The sequence below is a fragment of the Zingiber officinale genome, chromosome 5B, assembly GCF_018446385.1.
Source record: "Zingiber officinale cultivar Zhangliang chromosome 5B, Zo_v1.1, whole genome shotgun sequence".
In the NCBI taxonomy this organism is placed as follows: Eukaryota; Viridiplantae; Streptophyta; class Magnoliopsida; order Zingiberales; family Zingiberaceae; genus Zingiber; species Zingiber officinale.
The window spans coordinates 117799525-117805987 of record NC_055995.1 but is presented as its reverse complement, the minus strand read 5'-3'; the positions used below and the strand labels follow the sequence as shown (position 1 = coordinate 117805987).

Genomic DNA, 6463 nt, shown 5'->3' with positions numbered 1-6463 from the left:
TTTCTCTTCTCTCGCACTACTAATTCAAGACCTAGTCTTGAGACATTTCTTCTCATTTATTTTTGCGTGTGCAAGATTTATTTTATGGCTCATCAAGAAGGCTACAGTATCACACGACTGTCTCTTTTCTCTAGTGAGGACTTCGACTACTGGAAGTGTCGAATGAAGTACCACCTGAAGACTCAGGTGGAAATATGGATCGTGATCTAAACTGGATTCATACTCCCCACTGAAAATGGAGTACCATTCGCCTACGACAAATGGGACAACACCACTAAGAGACAAGTTGAGGTCGATGCTAAGGTAACTCAGATTCTTTAATACAATCTGACCAAAGAAGAGCTGAATCGAATTGGATCATTCAAAAGCGCCAAGGACCTAGGGAGAAGCTGATCGAGCTACACAAAGGAACTTCCAAGACCAAGGTATCAAAATGTGATTTAATTTTGAATAAATTATATAATATAAAAATACAGGAAGGAGAATCGACAAGCCAACTCCATGCTCAAATCCAAGATCTTCTCAACGACCTTCACGCGATTGCTTAGCAAGTTGAAAATCATGATGTTATCAGGTATACCTTCAATGCCTTTCCTAGGAACAACATTGTGGGCATTTATGGTAGATGCTTACATATTTTCCAAGGACATCTCAACTATTAGATTAGACAAGTTATTTTCTGAGTTTGAATTACATGAGCAGACTAATGCACACCCAGCAGAGAAAGCTATCATTTTGATTACAAGGCTCTGAAAGCAACATGGTCCAAGTTATTGAAAGAGTCAAACGAGGAAGAACAAGCTCAAACAAGCTAAGCACTATCAACACAAACTTAAGGAGCCGAGACTGAATCCGAACCCGAATCTAAGATTGAGTACAAACTTGAGTCCAAGTCAAGCCACAGATCCGCATCTAGTTCAGAAGGTTCAAACCCCACTGTAAGTCCTACGTTAGTTGAAAAATTATACAATATGATATCATATTTAACTTGTAAATTAGCCAAGTCTAATGTCTGGGTCAAGTCACTCTAAAAATAGGTAGCATCCCTTAAGGAAAAGACTAACCCAAGTTCTTTGACTGAACAAATTCAAAGTAGAAGTTCAACTCAAGTTTAACAACTTGAGGAAGAAAATTCTACTTTGAAATTTCAAATCAAAGAACTTAAAGAATCATTGGAACGGTTCACTTTGGGCTCCAAGTACCTTAATATGATACTTGAAAAATAAAGGATCATATACAATCGATCAGAACTCGGATACAAAGCTAAAACCTGATATAAGGGGGCGTTTGGTTCTTTCCTACGAATAGAAATCGGAATGGAAATTATTGTATTGTGGAATATGAATGGGTATGAGCATGGATATCACTCTTAAAAGTAATGTTTGGTTAGTTGCATATTTTCTATCAGAATAAATCAAAATTTCCTTTTTTACCCTTAAAGAAAAATAAGAGAAAAAATTAGATGTGAGAGAAAGATGAATGTGAGAGAAAAATAAGATGAAAGAGAATGATGAGAGAGAAAGTATGATGAGAGAGGAAGTATGATGAGAGAGAATGAAGAGAGAGAAAGTGTGATGAGAGAAAATGAGAAAAGAGTGTGTGTGATAGGAGAGAGCATGATGAGAAAAGATGAGAGAGAAAATATGATGTGAGAGAAAGTATGATGGGAGAGGATGAAGAGAGAAAATATAATGAGAAAAAATGAGGAGAGAGAGTATGATGAGAGAGATTGAGGAGAGAGAAAGTATGGTGAGAGAGAAAGTGTATGAGAAAAAAAAGAACAGTGAGTGTGATGGGAGAGATTGAGGAGACAGAAAGATGATGAGGGAGAAAGTATGATGAGAGAGAAAGTGTGTTGAGAAAAAAAAAGGAAGGAGTGTGACAAGAGAGAAAGTGTGATGAGAGCAAAAGTGTAATGAGAAAAAAAAAGATAAAAAAGAGTGTGTTGAGAGAGATTGAGGAGAGAGAAAGTATGATGAGAAAAAAAGAAGGAAGAGAGTGCGATGGAAGAGATTGAGGAGGGAGAAAGTATGATGAGAGAGAAAGTGTAATGAGAAAAAAAGAGGAAAGAGAGTGTGATAGGAGAATTAAGGAGAGAGAAAGTGTGTGATAAAATGATGAGAGAGAAAATATGATGAGAGAGAACAAGGAAAGAGAAGTGATATGAAAGAAAAAATAAATAAATATATTTGATATTAAGGGAGAAAATTTTAGTTTTAGGTCAAGGGTATTTTTGGAATAAGGGAATATTTTGATTGATGAAAATAGGGTAATGGCTCATTGAAGGGAAGGTACATGGGAATGAGTTATTACCCAATTTCAAGAATTCATTCCCTTATTTGTATTCCTATTCTTATAATCCAAACATTAACAATGACAATCAATGATTCTCATTCCCCACTCACATTCCCATAAACCAAATGCCCCCTAAATTATATATGTATATCATAAATTGAACTGCTAAAAGTCAAGCCCAAGCATGAGTTCTTAAATCAAGATTGATTAATCAAGTTTGACCAAATCAATATTAGATTCCTAAGGGTCAAATTCATTACCAAAATATACCTTATCAAAGTTATAATTTAGGGGAGCAAATAGAAAAACTATTCTTTTTGTTAGATAAATTTGCATGATTGTTTGATTTATAGCTTTTATTTGCATGCTTATTTTCTTCTCAATTTAGAACGGTTAAATAAAGATAAGTAGGGCAAAATGTACCTATATGGTCTACTTAATTAGTGGAACTAATCAAAACTACCTCGCTACACCTAGACTATTTATACAAGAGTTTTTTAAGAAGAAAGTTAAGTATATAATTTTTTTAAAAGACTTTGTCTGGAAATCATCGTTGCTCCAATACCCAAGAAAGTCTATGTGCCTCGTCATAACCTGTAAGCTAATTTTTAAATTGTGCACTTAATTGACTAACGATTATATCTAAATCTAAATCTAACTCAAATATCAATCAATCATTAGAATTCAAACTAAATCCCTAAAGTCAAAATTGACAATCATCACACAAAATCTATACAATTCTCTTATTGAAAATCTAAAAATGGAGATATGAACATAATTAAAAATTAGTTTAACCAATCTAATTCACTCATTTAATCAATTAAAACTAAATTAATTAAAGTTAATTAATCTAATTAATTTAACTCATTTAATTAATTTTAATTATTCAAAATTAACTAATCAACATAATTTAATTAAATAATCTTAATTAGTTAAACTAACATACTTAAATTAACTAAAACATAATTAATTAACTTAAATGATTTGACACTAATTAACAAATAAAACTCAATCAAATATTTTAAAATTAATTAATGACTTTAATCATATCTATTTATTAACTAAATTTAATAAATTTAACTTAGCTTAAACTCAATTTAAACCCACCTAATTAATTCAAAATTAAATATAAATTTGTTAATTAACTTAAAATCGTTAAACCATTTAAAATTTTAATACCTTACCAAATTAATATGCATCATTCGACATAAGAAAGAATAGTAGGAAAAAAAAAAGTATACGAGACAATGCATCACTATGAAGTACAAGCAATATATACAACACTTGTAGCAATAGAATATACATCAACCTATTTTAAATGATCACCTTAACAAACATATATACAACGTGGGTAACAAAACAACTACACACCTACACATATGATGAATGAGCTAGTTGCAAAACGAAGGCTCACTAAACCAAAAGAATTATGAATAACCATTCTCGAGTGGCAGCTTCAACAAGGACCTTTCATGACCGGGTTGGGGATGATGGGACTATTTCAACATCCTCTTCATTGCTTAGTACATGCCAGACCTGTAACATCAATTAAATAACACTGTCTCGCCCTCACTATTAGATGTGTATTAATTATGATGAAAGTTTAACTATAACGTAAAGGATGCATACATGTGCTGTGCAATAAAGAAAAGTTGGACAAAGGAATTATTTCTCTTCAACTATAAAGAGCAGGCCAACCAAAAGTTAAGCAAATAGGAAAAAAAAATACATGAAGAAAATTTCTTCATAAATTAATCCAAAAAATCAATTACATGTGATTTAGTAAACTTACTTTAACCTCTTTTAATACATCAAGGAGATTCCTAAGATCAATACAACCATCTCGAAAGTATTCTGCAACAGCAATGTTATAAAGAACCTGAAATAAATAGAAAATAATTAAGAATTTACTCAAACAAAAAATACACATAATAAATAAACTTTCTCTTCTTTTATCAAGTCGACAACAAATCATCATGTACTTTTAAAATGAGAAAAATATTAGTTAAAATAGAAATAATTAGAGGAAAAAATAGACTTGCTTCATATAGTAGCCAATTAAAATATTTTTGACATGGAGAAATGATATCAAACCCTGAGCCTCAACTGTTAGGATGAGATAAAGACAAATAGTGTAACAGCTTTTGCACAAAAAATAAAAGTGTAGATACCAAATAAGCAATTTTTTCTTTCATACCAAACCCAACAAAGAATCATTGGATCACTGTCATCTTTAGGAAGCAATGATATTTCAATTAAAATAGAACAAATTTGGGGAATTTAACATTCTTGATTTGTATAATAACCTGTCAATTGACTTTGGTATGGAGGAAAACCAAGTAAACTACAATCAGTGTAAAATCTTTATGAGTTGAAGTCGAGTTATATATCAACTAAAATACCAAATCAAATCAATGACAAATGATAATAAAAGTGAATAAATAAAACAAGTAGACAATGGGTTCCGTTATCACAACAGTTCACAGAGCCAAAAACAAGCTAAAAACACTAAGGGGGCGTTTGGTTAAATGATGTGAATGACTATGGGTATGAATTTGATAATAGGATGGAATGAGAATAGGAATGGAAATGAAACCCATCAAGTTATATGGGTTTGGTGATTCTCATAAATCTAATAATCATTCCCAAAATATCATTCCCAAACCCACAATCCAAACACTATTTTTTACTATCATTCCATTCTCTCATTCCCAAACCCATCAACCAAACACCCCCTAAATCTAAGAATTTATGCATGGTAAAGACTCTAAGCTTGTTGCATATGAAAAGTAATGAATTTGGAATGCAAATGCTAAACACGCTAGGAGTTGAAGTCTGATGGAAGGTCAAGTGCAAGAAAAGGTCAGGAGGGCTCCTTGAGGTCTAATCTTAACAACTTAGAATCTAATATTTGGACACTAAAATTAATGCAGGTTGATCACTTTGACTCTAAAACCTACATTATCCACAGTTCACACATGATTACAATACACTCTTCTTCATAGCAAATTCACTAGCAAACAATACAGAATAGGAATCTGCAAGTTCCATTATGCAACATTGACCATTGAGAAAGTTAGAATCATGTTGCTCTTACTTGTTGGCCTCACAGCAGAATTACATCCATCATGCATTTGCTGCAATTTCATATAAGATATCCTTAGGTCATTAGGCCATGTGCAAGCTCTGCTCATCTTTTGTCTACTTTCATGCATGAAAAGATAAGGTTCGTTCAGTAATAGTATGATACATCTGTTCAAAGCAAAAAAGAAAAGAAGAAAACAATGAAGATAAATTCAGAACAAACTATTTCTTCCATCTCATCAACCATGGTGCCATCCTCTTCTATCTCAATACAAATATTCAAACAATTTGAACTGGTTAGTAATGATTAGGTTTTTTCTCCTGGTTCTTTTTCCCAATTCGCTCATTCTGTTGTTAATTAGATCCACTTATGAAATTGAGCTCTTTATTGAGAAAGTAGTGTTTTGATATTTGCAAAAAGCTTTAGCGATTGGTTGGTAATTGTATGCAAATTTACCTTCTGAGAAGCTTGTTGTTTGCTTGCCAATGTCTCTGCAAATTTCCAGACAACAATCCATTCAATTAAAACAACATAATATACAAAAAAAAAAAAATGGAAGCTAAACAATGATTCAAATCAACCTTGTCATTGGCCGTCGAGCTATATATGTTGTATTATGCTCATGCAAACCACTCTTGCTACTAAAGGTAAAGGGAGAAATACCAATAAGATTGGTAGGAGAAGACAATTTAACAAAAGAAATCTGTTTCCCTTTTTTTCATACATACTTCTTGCTGATCGCACAAACATATGGTGGTTCACCCACAAGATTCCTTATATGCCGGAGTGCTCTTCGATTGCCCATATCTACAAAGTCAAAAAGAAAAGAAATTTAGTCTCCTTCAGCTAAGCAACTAAAATTCCACGATCCAATTGAAGATATAGTTGCCCCAAACAAACAAAATTGCTTGAAGAATTTCCCTTGTAGTTTTATCTTCGGTAGCATGGGGTTGTGCATTGGGTATTTGTTGCTCAATGCTCACTGGTAGAGGGAAAAAAAATGTTGTTCCAAATGCACAACCTCTAACTCTAACATTGCAATCTCTCTTATTAGTTCCTTTGTTGTCTGACATTGGAAAATTT

At 32.4% G+C, this 6463-nt stretch overlaps 1 long non-coding RNA gene across 1 annotated transcript; it reads right to left on the bottom strand.

The window, feature by feature from the left end:
- Positions 1-3606: 3606 nt before the first annotated feature.
- Positions 3607-6171, bottom strand: LOC121987775. The gene is made up of 5 exons (XR_006113722.1): positions 6109-6171; positions 5962-6021; positions 5837-5871; positions 5393-5496; positions 3607-4174 (listed from the first exon to the last, which is right to left on the bottom strand). It is a non-coding gene; the product is annotated as an uncharacterized LOC121987775 (long non-coding RNA).
- Between the last annotated feature and the right edge of the window lie 292 nt (positions 6172-6463).